Genomic DNA, 14,613 nt, shown 5'->3' with positions numbered 1-14,613 from the left:
ATGCTTACATCTTTCACTCATGGGTCCTTGATCTGTCCTTCGGGATTACCCAGGAACCATCCAATCTCTCCTTTGCAGGATAGCCCAGCTCTCACCCTCCTCCTCACACACCCACACACAACCTGAGCTCCTTGAATCATTTCTGCCATGACACTGATGACCAGATCCCTTAAAGATTTTATTTATTTATTTTTAGACAGAGGGGAAGGGAGGGAGAAAGAGAGGGAAAGAAACATCAATGTGGTTGCCGCTAGTGTGCCCTCAACTGGGGACCTGGCTCGCAACCCAGGCATGTGCCCTGACTGGGAATTGAACCAGAGACACTTTGGTTTGCAGGCTGGTTCTCAGTCCACTGAGCCACAACAGCCAGGGGGTCCTTTTTACTCTTCTTGAAAAATCTTTTGTTTATCAATGTCTCTAAAGGTGGAAGATCCAAATTCATGAAACAACAAATGTGGCCTGGTCACCAGTGAGGACTCGAGAACTACTTTCCCACTTGCACACTCTGTTTCTATTAATACAAACAAAGATTGATTTTTTGGAAGTTACATCACACTGTGTTAATTCATCATCTACCCATAATCAACGGGAGACTAAAGCTTCCTATGCGAGCAATTGTAGGCCGTCTCGCCCTCTACCTGTACTAGCACAATTGAATTTTGGGATCTATGAGTACTTCATATTTGTCCTCATTGACTTGATATTGTCAAATGTGATTCATCATTATATTGTGTCATGCTTTGCAGGGCAAGGGAATTCTGATGGCAGCACCCAACTTATTTGTTATTCCTTCTAGTTGTGTGTCATCTCTAGATTTGTTCAGCACACCATCAATGTTAGCATCTTTGTCAGCACTAAAACATTAAGGAGACAAGGCTGCAAAGCAGACTTGCATAGATAGCTAGGGATCTAGGTGTGCATCAGACTCTTAAATTTTTTTAAGACATCATTTATTTAATCAACAAATATTTATTGAGTGCCTACCATATACCCAGTGTTAAGCATATAGTGGCAAAAAAAAAAAAAACAACAACCCAACAAAACCCAAATCCCTGCCCCCATGAAGCTTACATTCTAAAAGGGGAAATACAGAATAAACCAATAAGAAGAGAAATACATAATGCGGAACTTTTTTTAAGTGAAAAACAAAGCAGGTAAGGGGCTAGAGAAGGTTGCCAGCCCCTTAGTGGGTGGATGGAATGAGGGGCTGTCCGTAGGCAGTAGGGACCATGCGGAGTTGTTTGGACTTTGAGGGCTCCGCTCATGTCCTGCATTCTTAGTGTGCACCTGGCCCCTAAGGTGTCCCAGACTGGGCTGCAAGTCTTTCTGATATCTCAAAACTCACTTTTCTCTATGTGCAGTCATATTAGGAAAAAATCGAGAGATTCATGATGGAGAATTTAAATAGTCACGAAATAAGAAAGAAAATTTGAAAGGACATAATTCCTTAAGAGACTCCACTACATTTCCTCACATGCATGGGACATTCAACCATTGTGAGGCCAGCTAGGCTAGCAGGGAAGCTGGTCACACCTCCCGATGAGAACTCCAAAGAGAGGATTTTAAAATTACTGCTCTACAGGGATAGTATGTAGTTGGAGACTAACCAATAGAGGAAAAACAGAAAAGCTAACACTTACCTTATTCCAATGCCCATGTTCTCAAGTACGGAGCAGGTTATAAATCCAATTGTTTATGGAAAGTCAGGGGGATGGACAGCTTGGGTGACCCAAACACGGCTCAGAGAGTCTGGAGGTTGAACTCTGGAAAAGAAGTCCATAAGGGACAGATTTGAAATCTACCTATTATCCACTCTCTGCTCACGGTTCTAACGTTGACAAATTCTTCTAAATAGTTTCAGATTATCTCCAGATAGTTTACATATTGGAGGGGCTTGATAAATCTTCATTTAGTAAAATCCTAATTGCACCCTTGGATTGGAAATTTTTTTTATATTCTCACAATTAGACTTTTTTCCATCACAGTTGACATTCAACATTATTTTATATTAATTTCAGGTGCACAACAGCACAGCGGTTAAATAATTATATAATTTACAAAATGATCCTCTTCGATACGTCTCCTACCCACCTGGCACCATACATAGTTATTACAATATTATTGATTACATTCCCTATGCTGTACTTTACAGCCCCGTGAGTATTTTGAAACTATCAATTTGCACATCTTAGTACCTCACCTTTTTCATCCAGCCCCGCCCCAACCCATCTCCCAGCTGACAACCATCAGTTTGGTTTGTCCTCTGATCTATGAGTCTGTTTCTGTGTTGTTTTGTTCATTTATTTTGGTTTTTAGATTCCACATATAAGCGAAATCATACGGCATTGTCTTCCTCTAACTTAATCCATTTAACATAACACTCTCTAGGTCCATTCATGTTGTTACAAATGGTAAGATTTCACTTTTTTTATGGCTGAGTGATATCCCATTGTATACATGTACCACATCTTTTTATCCAATCACCTATTGATGGGTACTTAGGTGGCCTCCATATCCTGACATTTTAACATTTATATTCATTGATTCCTTTATTGAGCAGCTATTTTGTACCAAATTCTTTCTTGGTGCTTGGAATGCAAAGGTGACTAGGAAAATATGGCCCCTGCTTACAGGACCTTACAGTAGAGGGCAAGAGAGAAACAGAAAAGGTAGCTCTGAGAAAGCAGTGTGTTGTGAAGAGAAAGTCACCCAGAACTCTAAGAGGGTCACCTAGCCCAGACTTCGGCAGAATTGGAAGTCAGTGACTTCTCCACAAAGATTTACAAGGCTGTGAAAGAGTCTGTCCAATAAAGAGGTGAGGCAGGTCTCTGCCAGCAGATGCAAGTGTTGGAGGTGACAGAAAGGGCTGTGCATGCCGTGCATCTAGCACTGAAAATCACTCAGCACAGCTGAGGCAGGGTGGTCAGAGAGGGGCCTGGAAGGTACTTGGGACCAATTATCCACAACCTTACAAGCCACATCATAGAGGAGGTAGAATCTACCGAAATTTGTGATCGCTTGAGTGTTTGAGTTTTAAAGGGAAGGAAGTCAAGGCTGCAGCTGAGATTTTTGACTTGAACAGCTGTGTGGACAATGCTATCGCCTACTGACAGCAAAAATACAAATACAAAACAGAGGAGATTTGGAGGAGGAGAGGACAAGTTCAGCCTTGGTCGTGTTTGGTTTGGTTCCTGTGGGACATGCGCAGGGTGCCAGTAGGCAGTTTGATCTGGAAGTCTGAGGATACAGGTTGAGGAATCACCAGGATACAACAGACAACAAAAGAATCTGCAAGGATGGAAGAGATACCCCGGGAGAACGTTGGGGAAGAAAAAGGGGACCAGGGGAGGTACACAAAAGCTTAAAGGATGGGCAGAAGAGAGATCCTTTTTTTTTTTTTTAACTTTTTATTTTATTTTTAAGTATATTTTATTGATTATGCTATTACAGTTGTCCCATTTTCCCCCTTTATTCTCCTCTGCCCTGCACACCCTCTCCCACCCGCATTATCCACCCCAGCTTAGTTCATGTCCATGGGTCGTACATGTAAATTCTTTGGCTTCTACAATTCCTATACTATTCTTAACCTCCTCCGTCTATTTTGTACCTACCATTTATGCTTCTCATTCCCTGTACCTTTTCCCCCCATTCTCTCCCCTCCCCCTCCTCATTGATGATTCCCCATGGGATCTCCATTTCTGTGATTCTGTTCCTGTTCTAGTTGTTTGCTTAGTTTTTGCTTTTGTTTTTTTAGATTCGGTTGTTGATAGTTGTGAGTTTGTTGTCATTTACTGTTCACAGTTTTGATCTTTTTCTTGGATAAGTCCCTTCGACATGTCATATAATAAGGGCTGGGTGAAGATGAACTCCTTGAACTTGACCTTATCTGGGAAGCTCTTTATCTGCCCTTCCATTCTAAATGATAGCTTTGCTGGATAGAGTAATCTTGGATGTAGGCCCTTGCCTTTCATGACTTTGAATACTTCTTTCCAGCCCCTTCTTGCCTGCAAAGTTTCTTTTGAGAAATCAGCTGATAGCCTTATGAGAACTGTCTCCTTTCCTCAGGCTGCTTTTAATATTCTCCCCTTATCTTTAATCTTTGGTAATGTAACTGTGATGTGTCTTGGTGTGTTCCTCCCTGGGTCCAACTTTTTTGGGACACTCTGAGCTTCCTGGACTTCCTGAAAGTCTACTTCCTTTGTCAGATTGGGGAAGTTCTCCATTATTTTTTCAAAGAAGTTTTCAATTTCTTGCTCATTCTCTTCTCCTTCTGGCACCCCTATGATTCAGATGTTGGGACGTTTAAAGTTGTCCCTGAGGTTCCTAAGCCTCTCCTCATATTTTTGAATTCTGTTTCTTCATTCTTTTCTGGCTGAATGTTTATTTCTTCCTTCTGCTCCAAACTGTTAATTTGAGTACTGATTTCTTTGCTGTAACTGTTGGTCCTCTGTACGCTTTCCTTTAATTCACTTTTCATAGCCTTCACTTTTTCCTCCATTTTGTGACCAAACTCAACCAATTCTGTGAGCATCCTGATTACCAGTGTTTTGAATTTTGCATCTGATAGGTTGGCTATCTCATCGTTGCTTTGTTGGTAGTATTTTTTCTGGAGCTTTGATCTGTTCTTTAATTTGGGACATTTTTCTTTTTGTCTTGTCTCACCTGTTACGTAGTAAGGGGCAGAGCCTTAGGTAATTGCCAGGGCTGGTCAACCCACGTCGCTGCGTTGTGATGCTGTAGTGAGGGAGGGGTCCTAGAGGGAACAATGCCACTTGCTCAGCTCTCTGCCTGTTTTAGTCACTTCCCCCGCTACCCACAAGCAAATTGGGCCCTTCTGGTGCTGATTCCCAGGTGGGTGGATTTGTGTGTGTTCTAGAACCCTGTGGGTCTCTCCAACGAACTCTCCTGTGAGGCTGGGAGTTTCACCTGCTGCCACCTCAACCCCCATAGGTTTTTTCAGTCAGAGGTTTTGAGGCTTTATATGCCTGCACTGGAACCCTGGGTTGCTCAGTCTGTCTCGATCCCCAGTTGTTCCTCACGGTTTATCCACACTCGAATGTGGGACCGCCCGCTCTGTGAGCTGCTGCCTCGCCTGGTCCACCAGCTGCTGCCATCCCGTGAGTCCTCTCTGCCCCAGATGCCCATCTTTGCCCCTCCTACTGGCCTGGGTAAATGTTTCTTCTTTAACTCCTTGGTTGTTGGACTTCCATGTAGTTCAATTTTCTGGCAGTTCTGGTTGTTTTTTGATTTTAAATTTGCTGTTGTTCTTTTGGTTGTGCGAGGAGGCACAGTGTGTCTACCTACGCCACCATCTTGGCTGGAAGCCTGCCCTCATGAAGAAAGAGATGCTTAAAAGAGAGAGTGAGAAGGTGCAGCCCAAGGGATAGAAAGGAAACGAGAAGTGTGAAGTATCACAGAGGACAAGGGAAAGGCAGGCTTTAAGTAGGTTTTGGCCAACAAAGGCGGATGCTATCAAGAAATTAAGTAAAAATCAAACAGAAGTGCCCATGGGGTGAGCACCGAGAAGATATTCGGCCTGTTTGGCAAAAGGCTGGGTCACTGGAGATAGAAGCCAGGTCACAGTGAGTTGAACAAATGGAACCAATGAATGCAGACAACTATTTTTAAAATTTTGCTTTAAAAATGGAAGAAGAAATGACTGGATTTCCTTCCCAATGACAGGAAAATGGGGCCACCATGAAGTCTCCCTCACCACCTCTACACTGGCTTCACTGACCACGTGGCAATGCTCTTGGTGGGCGTGGCCTCGTTATTAGACAGCTGTCCCCAAACCAGTGCCGGATGTGGCTAAAACTAGAGTAAACCAGGTCTGCCTTTCGTGCTGTCCTCCTGAGTCTTCTTCTGCACTCACCCCTTCACTGGGTCTGTAAGGTCCACACAGGCTTCCGGGACCGAAGGCCCGCTGCGTGTGTGAATGTGCACTGAGCCGCCCGCCAATGAAATGCTCTACCCAGGTAAAAATCTGGTCAGAAACAACTGCCACATTGTCATTATCACTTACCTATTGCCATAGCTCGTGTATCCGGACAGTAAGAGGGAGGCAAGAGGAGTTTGGTCACCTTGGAGTGTGGAGCAGGCAGCTGGCCCCACAACTGGCCAGGCAACTGGCCAGGCAGGGGTGCTCTCTGAGAGCAAAATCCAGAAGCCAAAATAAATGGGTCAGGAGGAAAACAGATGACCACAACTGTGAGCAATGCTAAAGGTTTGTCCTAGGAGTGAAGGTGAGCCAAGACATAATGGATGAACACTGTAAGGGGTTTGGAGGAGGGGGAGGAGCAGGGGGCAGTCCAAGCACAGAGACCAAGAACCAGAAGTTGGCTGAGGCTGTTATGCACACACAGAGGCCAGGTGCAATTACGCCAGACAGGTGTGTAAGCCCCCACCAGCTACCCTGCATCCTTCCACTGTGCTCTTTCAGTTCTCAGGCCTTCATGATACAAAGTGAAGTTTCTGACATTCACAACAATCCCCAAAAGCGTCCAATCTGCGGGCCACCTGCATCCCAGGATGGCTAGGGCTGCAGCCCAACACAAAATTGTAAATTTACTTAAAACATTGAGACTTTTTTTTTATGATTATGTGTCGCAATGTATTTACTGTGTGGCCCAAGACAACTCTTATTCCAGTGTGGCCCAGAGATGCCAAAAGGTTGGGCACCCCTGTAGCCAAAACCTTATTTTCACAATCACAACGCTGTCAACATAACCCTGTATTCCAAGAAGGAAGGAAAGCGCCAGCCTGGGTAGGACTAATGCGGAGCACAGAAGCTTGGTGGCCACTAACTTGAAAAGGTCTCAGTGATCACAATCTGAAACCTAAGACCCAGGAGTTGAAGTAAAGGCCTAACACGGTTCCTCTAGGCCCTAAATCAATAACAAAACTGGCTGCATGGCTTGATTAGTTGAAACACTATTTCTAACTTGTAATCACTCCAGGATATTTACGTTCTCTAGAACGCACGCTGTAACTGAACTGAAACCTGTCTTGGGTTTATGAGTAGAGCACAAAGAGGAGATAAGGAACAGTGGTAAACATCACAGATGAATACAGTATTTGTGGTTTGTGCATAGACTAGCTTAGCTGCATAAACTGGGTTTACAACTGAAAATTTTCTTTTCATTTCACTCAAGTCAATAATCATTTACCTGCTGGATAGTACTTAAAGCGGAGTTTTCATCTAATTCTCATTTAACAAAATCAAAAAGGAAAAACTAAATAATAACGCCTCATTTGTGTACACTGCTTGTATTTCAAAGAAGACATCATAACCCATTTTATACTATCTAATTTACAGTAACAACACTTCTATAATGTAAATACTAGCAAGGGCTATTATCATTTTACAAATTATGCATGAAAAGAACCAAAGCGTGTGAGAATAAAATAACTGGTTCGATGTAACTTCCATTTTAGACGTGTAATGGCTGTTCTCTCTCTCTCTCTCTTTTTTTTTTTTTTGCATAAAGCCAAGCTTTAGGTAAACATGTCTATTAAGGTGTATCTTGCCCCTACATTTCAAAATGAAAAAAAAAACCTTGCTTAAGAGAAATAACTAAGACCAAAATGTTCCTGTGCTCAACAGACCAAATCTCTCTCCCAAGTCTATATCAAAAGCAATCCATCCCTACCACCCAGCTCTGAGTTTAATCAGCACCGCCCTCGCCATCGAGTGCCACACATGTTAACAGTCACCTGAGTGCAACACTTCATGTGCATTGTGCCGCCACGATTGTCACCTCACACTGGATTTGGAAAGTACCATTACATGCATACACTCTGCATGTATGTAAAGTCACTGACACTTTATGCTTGTATTGGCTTCCACTTGGGGGGTAACATGTTTCTGATCTTTTCATGTATTCATCCACTCATTCATTCATTCATTCACACTCTCAAGCATTCGTGCATCCATTCAACAAACATTGCTTGTGTGTCCAAAATGCACAAACACTATTCTAGATGGAAAAGATAAAAATAGGAAAAACAAAACAAAACACTGACTTCAGGAAACTCACAGCTCAGGGAGGGACCCAGAAGAGTAAACAACAGTAGTTCAGTGCAGGAGATGGAGAGACGGAGCCACACACGAAAATGGTTTGCGGAGCACAAAGAGGGGATCGGTGTCTGTCTGAGAGGACGAGGAAGACCTAGGGAAGGTGCTTCAGATCTAAGCATGCCAGGAAGAAGGGGAGTTATGTATTCCACACGCCTTTTGAAACTCTTATTCGAGGAATGTCATAGGGGAAGCAATAGAAAATCAGAATCAAGATCTGTGCCCTTCCCATTTTATTACTGTTATACTCCAGGTGGTGAGAGGTGAGAACAGACCAACTAGTTATCAAATATGTGTGGTCTCTTAGCCCATCTCTGTTTTTATTTCAGTGTAAAAATGTTACATAGAAATATTACAAATACAGCATTTTCAAATGCATTGTGTTGGATGGGTCAGATTTTTTGTTTCCCTTTTCCCAACCATTCCGAGTTGGCGCTGCCCAGGCTCAACCCCTCACCCCCCACATTAGCAACAGGTGTTTGGAAATGGACTCTGAAAATCCTCCAACCAAGTCCCTGAAGGGATAGCTCTTCCCTGAAACCTCTGAGAAGTCCCCCATGAAGACCTGAATGAACTGGGCCACAGGATAAAATGCAACCACTAGAGCACTCATCCAGAACCTTCCCCTGGACTAACCCCACAGCCTTGGGAATCCTACTCTGAATTCCCTCATCTCTTAAGAAAAGCTTTGCATCCCTAAATCACATCCTGGTTTCTAACTGGAACATTTTCGGAGTTCAAAATAACTCATCTATTTTGGTTCCTGACCAATTATAGAATCCCACTAAGGCATCATTTTTTCAATTACCCCAATACTTCACTCACTCAACAAACATCAACTTTCTCACTTCTGACTCTCTTGAAGCCAACCCTTCAGTCTTGTGTCTCCCAGTACTTCACTGAAAACGCATGTGAAGCTCGTGGTAACCTCTATGTTGTCCTATGCAATGGTCAGTTGTCCACCCTCATCTTACTGCCCTCTCAGCAGCTCCTTTGCACCAACCCTCACTCCCTTCTCGTTCAGACATTTTCCTCACTCAGCTTCTTCATACCACACTGGCGTTTCCCTGACCTCACTGATTGTTCCTTCTAAGTCTTTTTTGCGTTGTCCTTCCTGATTTCAGAACATTGCTCTCCTTCCCCTGTTTACCTTAATGCCATTGCACTTCATCCTGACCTCTCTCCCCTGCTCCCAAACCCGCATCTAATCAATAACTATGTATCCATGCTGCTTCTAAATCTCCCTTGGATTTGTCACTACTTGTCATCCACTGCTGCTGTGGTGATTCACACCTTAACCCCTTCCTTAGACTACTGGGAGTACAGTGGCCTTCTAATCGGCTTCTGGGCACGGGATCTACCATTGCCCATCTAGTCCACTGCTTTAAATACCAAGCCTCTTCTTCTAAGTCTGACTTGGAAGCTGAAAAAGGTTCTTCACCTAGAGTGCTGCAGTTTTGATTGGGCACTGAAGGAGATGAATTGGCCAAGGGGAGAAGATTTGGGGGGGAATAAGATGAGAAAAGATGTGAAAAGGCCAACGGTGTTCAAAGAAAAGAGGAAAATATGGCGTGGACTAAAAATGACTGACAAGGTAAGTTGTAAACATATTGAAAAGAACCTTGATTTACAGCTAAGGAATTTGGACTTTATACTGAAGACAATAAATATTACAAGAGATTCTTAAATAGGAGACAAATGCGATCATTCATATTAAAAAAAAATAAAACTTCTGCAGCAGGATGAAAGCTAACATAGAGTAAAGGGAGACTCGAGCCAAGAAAGCCGATTAGAAGGCCGCTGTACTTATAAGTCTTTTTTAAAAATGGGATTAAGGTATGAATCACCATAGCAGGAGTGGATGAAAAGTAGTGACAAATCCAAGGGAGATTTGGAAGTACTATTGACCCAGAGTTATTGATTAGGTACGGGTTTGGGAGTAGGGGAGAGAGGTCAGGATGAAGTGTAACCACATTAAGATAAACGGGAAGGACAGCAAGTGTAGAGGGGATGATGAGTAGCCAGTGGTAGCAAAGTCCTTATAATGGATGGGATATCCTGAGGAGGGCAAACATGAGAAGAATGCCAAGAACAGTTCCCTGGGGTGGGGGTGGGAGGGAAGAATGCAGGCAGCTGTCCAAGGAGGAGGAGTCAGGGGAGAAGACTGGGCCTTTGGAGAGGCAGCAAGAGAACAGGGCAGGGCGAGGTATGCAAGGAGAAGAGACTTCGAAGAAGGAATGATGAACAACACTTCTGCCTGGGGTAGGATGAGTGATAAGATTAGATTTGGTAATTAAATCTGAAGAGCACAGTTTCTAGAGTTAGAAAACAGGCTGTAGCCCTGGCCAGATAGCTCAGTTGGTTGCACTGTCGTTCTGTTACACCAGGGTTGTGGGTTTGATCTCGGGTCAAGGCAAATGCAAGAAGCAACCAATGAATGCATAAAGAAGTGGAACAACAAATCAACGTTTCTCTCCCTATCTCTCTCTCAAATTGATTTTTTAAGTCAGGCTAGAATGGATTGAGTAAAGATTCCTCTGAACTTCGTGAGGGTCGCAGGTAATAGCTTGGAAAAAGGTGGAGTTGGGCAAAGTGTTGGAATATTTTTTAACGGGATGGGAGTCTTTGGTACAAAATACAGCTTCTGCTCAAATATCTCTCGGGAGCTTACTACTCCACAAGACAACCATGTGCACTTTTGAATGACAATTGAACATCTAATTCAGTTCAACACTGGACTTGGCATTTCAGTGCCTAGAAAGATATGCAAGACAGATATATTTTGGTCTTTCATTTATTGGCCAAAATCTGCCTCCTTCTAGCCACAGTCCTCTGTCCTCTGGAGCCACATACAATATAAGAAGAATTTCTCTCATATAGCAGCACTTCAGCTATCTGAAGACGGTCTTCAGTTACCTCCTGGGTGTTCTCACTTGTTTAACTTTTGTGAACTAATCCAGTCTTTATGAATGTATACCTGCATGTATGTATGTATATTTTTTGTTATCAACTGGCTGCTCTCCTCTGGAGATCCATAGCCTAGTCTGTCCCTTTTAAAATGTGACACTCAGGCCTGCCTGTGAACCAAAGGGTGGCCGGTTTGATTCCTAGTCAGGGCACATGCCTGGGTTGTGGGCCAGGTCCCCAGTTGGGGGCGAATGAGACAACCACACATTGATGTTTCTCTCCCTCTTTTTCCCTCCCTTCCCTTCTCTCTAAAAATAAATAAATAAAATTTAAAAAATTGTGGCACTCCTCATCCAGTATAAGCAGTGCAAAAACCAGCAGGGGCATTCTTGCCCTTTTCTGGAACATGGTTCTTCTGCTAATACCATCTGAGGCAGTAACCCTACTGACTCACAGTACTTTACAATCAACCCAAATCCTGAGACCTCTTGCCCTTGCAATGTTAACTAGGTCTCCCAATTCTTATATTCATACCATTGACTTTTTAAAGCCAATCGCAGGGTTTTGCACTTTTCCCCACTAAATACTGTATGTTTGTATTTTATTTTTATTAGCCAATAGTAAAAAAGAGTAAAGTCTTAGGAGTTAGACATAAACTCAAATTCAAATGCTGATTTTATGGTGTAGTCCAGTGACCTTGGATGTGTCGATCACTCACCCATTCAACTTGCTTATTGGTGAAAATCGGGATAATCATATTTACATTATGAAGTGTCTCTGAGGCTTAAACGAGGGCAGTCCAGTGCCTAATATATTAGAAGAGCTCGATAAATATTGGCTTCCTTGCCTTCCTTTCTTCTGCTCCCTCAGCTTTATATTCTTAGCAGAAATATGCCTTTTAAATCATTACTTAGGATTAATAAACCTCCATTTAAATAAAAAAGAAAAAACAAGTTGAGCAAAACAGGAGCCAAGGGCCAAAAGTATACTCTTTAGTACAATAGTTAAGCATATGGGCTCTTAGGCAGACTTTCCGTGACAAATCTCAGCTTTTCCACTTACATACTAGCTGTCTAATCGGAAGCCAGCTCATTAACCATCCCGAGCCTTGGTTTCCTCATCTATAAAATGGGGATGATAACAGTGCCTGTTTCTGTTGGGGAAGAGTAACTGGAGTGATAGATAGAAAGTACTATTTTGCACTGAACTTTGCATTTAACGAGTACTCAAAAAGTGGTTAGATAGTATTGTTACCACGAGAAACCCCCAGGTAAAAACAATGCTCTTTTCATCTACATGTTGTGGGTGTAATCATTTCATCTACTAAAAGTACTGTACAATATCCCATTCCATGTTCTGTTACATGGTATGTATGAGGATCCCATGAAAGCCTCTGTCCAATGCCAGGGATGACCAATATGTCTGCAATCTTTCAGACTAGCTATAGGATCTCGGGCAAGTCACTGGACATCTCTGGGCTGAACTTCTGTGCAATGGGAATGATAACAATACTCAGACGTCTGGGATGAGGATTACATGACGAAAGCACATGGGGAGACAAGGAAAATGAGCGTAGTTTGGAAGGACTTAAGTGAACCCATGTACCTCCTGTTAATATCAGCTTTCTTTTCCTAAGTGAATATAACTTACCAGTTTAGGTTCTGGAACCCACCTTTTTCTTTTCTAAAAACTGGTGTATTTGTCTAGTTCCAGCCATATGGTATTTCTGTCCTCAATGGTTCCTCATAGCATGTCTGTGATAACATCTGGAAGTTCTTTTTGGATCCTGGAATGCCATTTATATGAATCAGAAGGTTTGAATCTCATTTAAAAATGTGAAGTTCTTCCTTACTCTCTCATCATTCACCTTGGGCTCCCTTTTCACCTTATATTTATTTTTTATCCTGACTAAAAGAGCAATACATGTTTATTGATGTAGATTTAAAATATTCAAAACTCACTAAGAAAATGAATTCTAATTCCACTACCAAGATATCACCATTATTAATATTGTTCTATGTAACTGTCCAGTCTTTCTGAGGACATATGTATATTTAATCCTCACATGGGGATATCTTTATTGATTTTAGAGAATGAGGAAGGAGGGAAAAGGGTGGGGGTGGGGGGAGAGAGAGAGAGAGAGTGGGAGAAAGAGAGAGAGAGAGAGAGAGAGAGAGATACATCAGTTGCCTCTCATACATGCCCTGACTGGGGATCAATCTGCAAGGTAGGTATGTTCCCTGACTGGGGATTGAACCCACGACATTTTGGCCTATGGGACAACGCTCCAGCCAACTTATCCACCCTGCCAGTGCTGAGCAAATATATTTAATAATAAATGACCAACATTTCCTGATGTCAGGACACTTTCCATAATCTGCTTTTTACAGATGCATAAATTTCATCATAGGTGTACATTACAATTTAGGCAGTACTTCACTTTGGACACTTAGGTTATCTCCAAGTGTTCAATAGTATAAAGAATGCTATACTAAATATCCTTCTACATTAAATTTTGTGAGTGATTCTGGTTTGTTTTCCTATGATAAAGCCTTCAGTATGAAATTACTGTGTTAAACGGTTTGCATATGCTAAGGTTTTGGGGTTTTTTTTAATACACAATGCCAAATTGCTCTCCAGAATGCTTGAACCAATTTAAATGCCAATATTGTAGAAGGGTGCTTATTCCCTGCATCTTTATCCATGCAAGCTATCAGTTTAAATTTCTTGATAATTGCTAGGCACAAAGACATCTGGTTTTATTTTAATATTCATTTGTTCAGTTACTAGTAAGACTGGAACTTTTTCATTTTAATTAAGCAATTGAATCCCTTTTTCTTTTTGCCTTTTCATGTTCTTTACCCATTCTTCTTTTGAGATGTTGTCTTTGTCTTATAAGTTTGTAAGAACTCTTTATATGTTAAGGATAATATCATATACATGTTTATGGTCTAAAATCTCTCATTTATCTTTTAATTTTGTTTGTGGTACCAATTCACTGGTTGGTTTAGCCTGGACCACATGCCCTACCTCCTGAGATAAAGGAGGAGTCTACTTCCTCAGAGCTGCAAGCATATCCCAAAGGAAGGAGCAGCTGGAAAATGGGACACATATATATATATATGAAGATAACTAAGGTAAGGAATATATTTTTAAGTATCAAGATAATTGTTTTTAATAGAAAATGACAAATACTCTGACATTTGAAAACTCATTCGTTTTACCACTATCAACATGGTAGAAACTACAGTTAAAATCATGAAAAGACATGATCCCTCCCTAGGTACTAACTTCTTTACATTGAAGCTACATAGGGGTCACCTGGGTGCATCACAGTTTCTAAGATCTAATCAAACGTGGTTGCAACCTTTGTCTCCATAACCAAATAATGTTTAGGTTCTCTGAATTCCTTCTGTAATTCTGGTTCCATAGACCCCAGAGGCTTAGGCCACAGTTCCTCCTCTCCCCTGAATTTATTCTGGTAAAATCTCTGTCTTTTGGCTACTTTGTTCTCTGGTTACTTATTTGGACCATTCCTTGTCTTTTTTTTTTTTTTCTTTCTTTCTTAAACTCAGGGTCTTACTTATACCACTTGGCAATGTCTTTGCCTGGTTTGGGACCCCAGACCTATA

The 14,613-nt window shown here is 42.0% G+C and overlaps 1 protein-coding gene across 2 annotated transcripts in view; it reads right to left on the bottom strand.

Moving 5' to 3' along the window:
- Positions 1–14,613, bottom strand: part of MKLN1 (muskelin 1) — a 322,457-nt gene that overhangs the window by 293,204 nt on the left and 14,640 nt on the right. For both annotated transcript variants that reach the window (XM_071221698.1, XM_071221699.1), the window contains exon 2: positions 1,641–1,763. The gene's annotated coding sequence lies outside the window, so the exon portion shown is untranslated. The remainder of the gene's footprint in view (positions 1–1,640; positions 1,764–14,613) is intronic.

Source organism: Desmodus rotundus, chromosome 6 (genome assembly GCF_022682495.2).
Source record: "Desmodus rotundus isolate HL8 chromosome 6, HLdesRot8A.1, whole genome shotgun sequence".
NCBI lineage: Eukaryota > Metazoa > Chordata > Mammalia > Chiroptera > Phyllostomidae > Desmodus > Desmodus rotundus.
The sequence above is the reverse complement of the archived record's forward strand: the minus strand, read 5'-3'. Positions and strand labels throughout refer to the sequence as shown.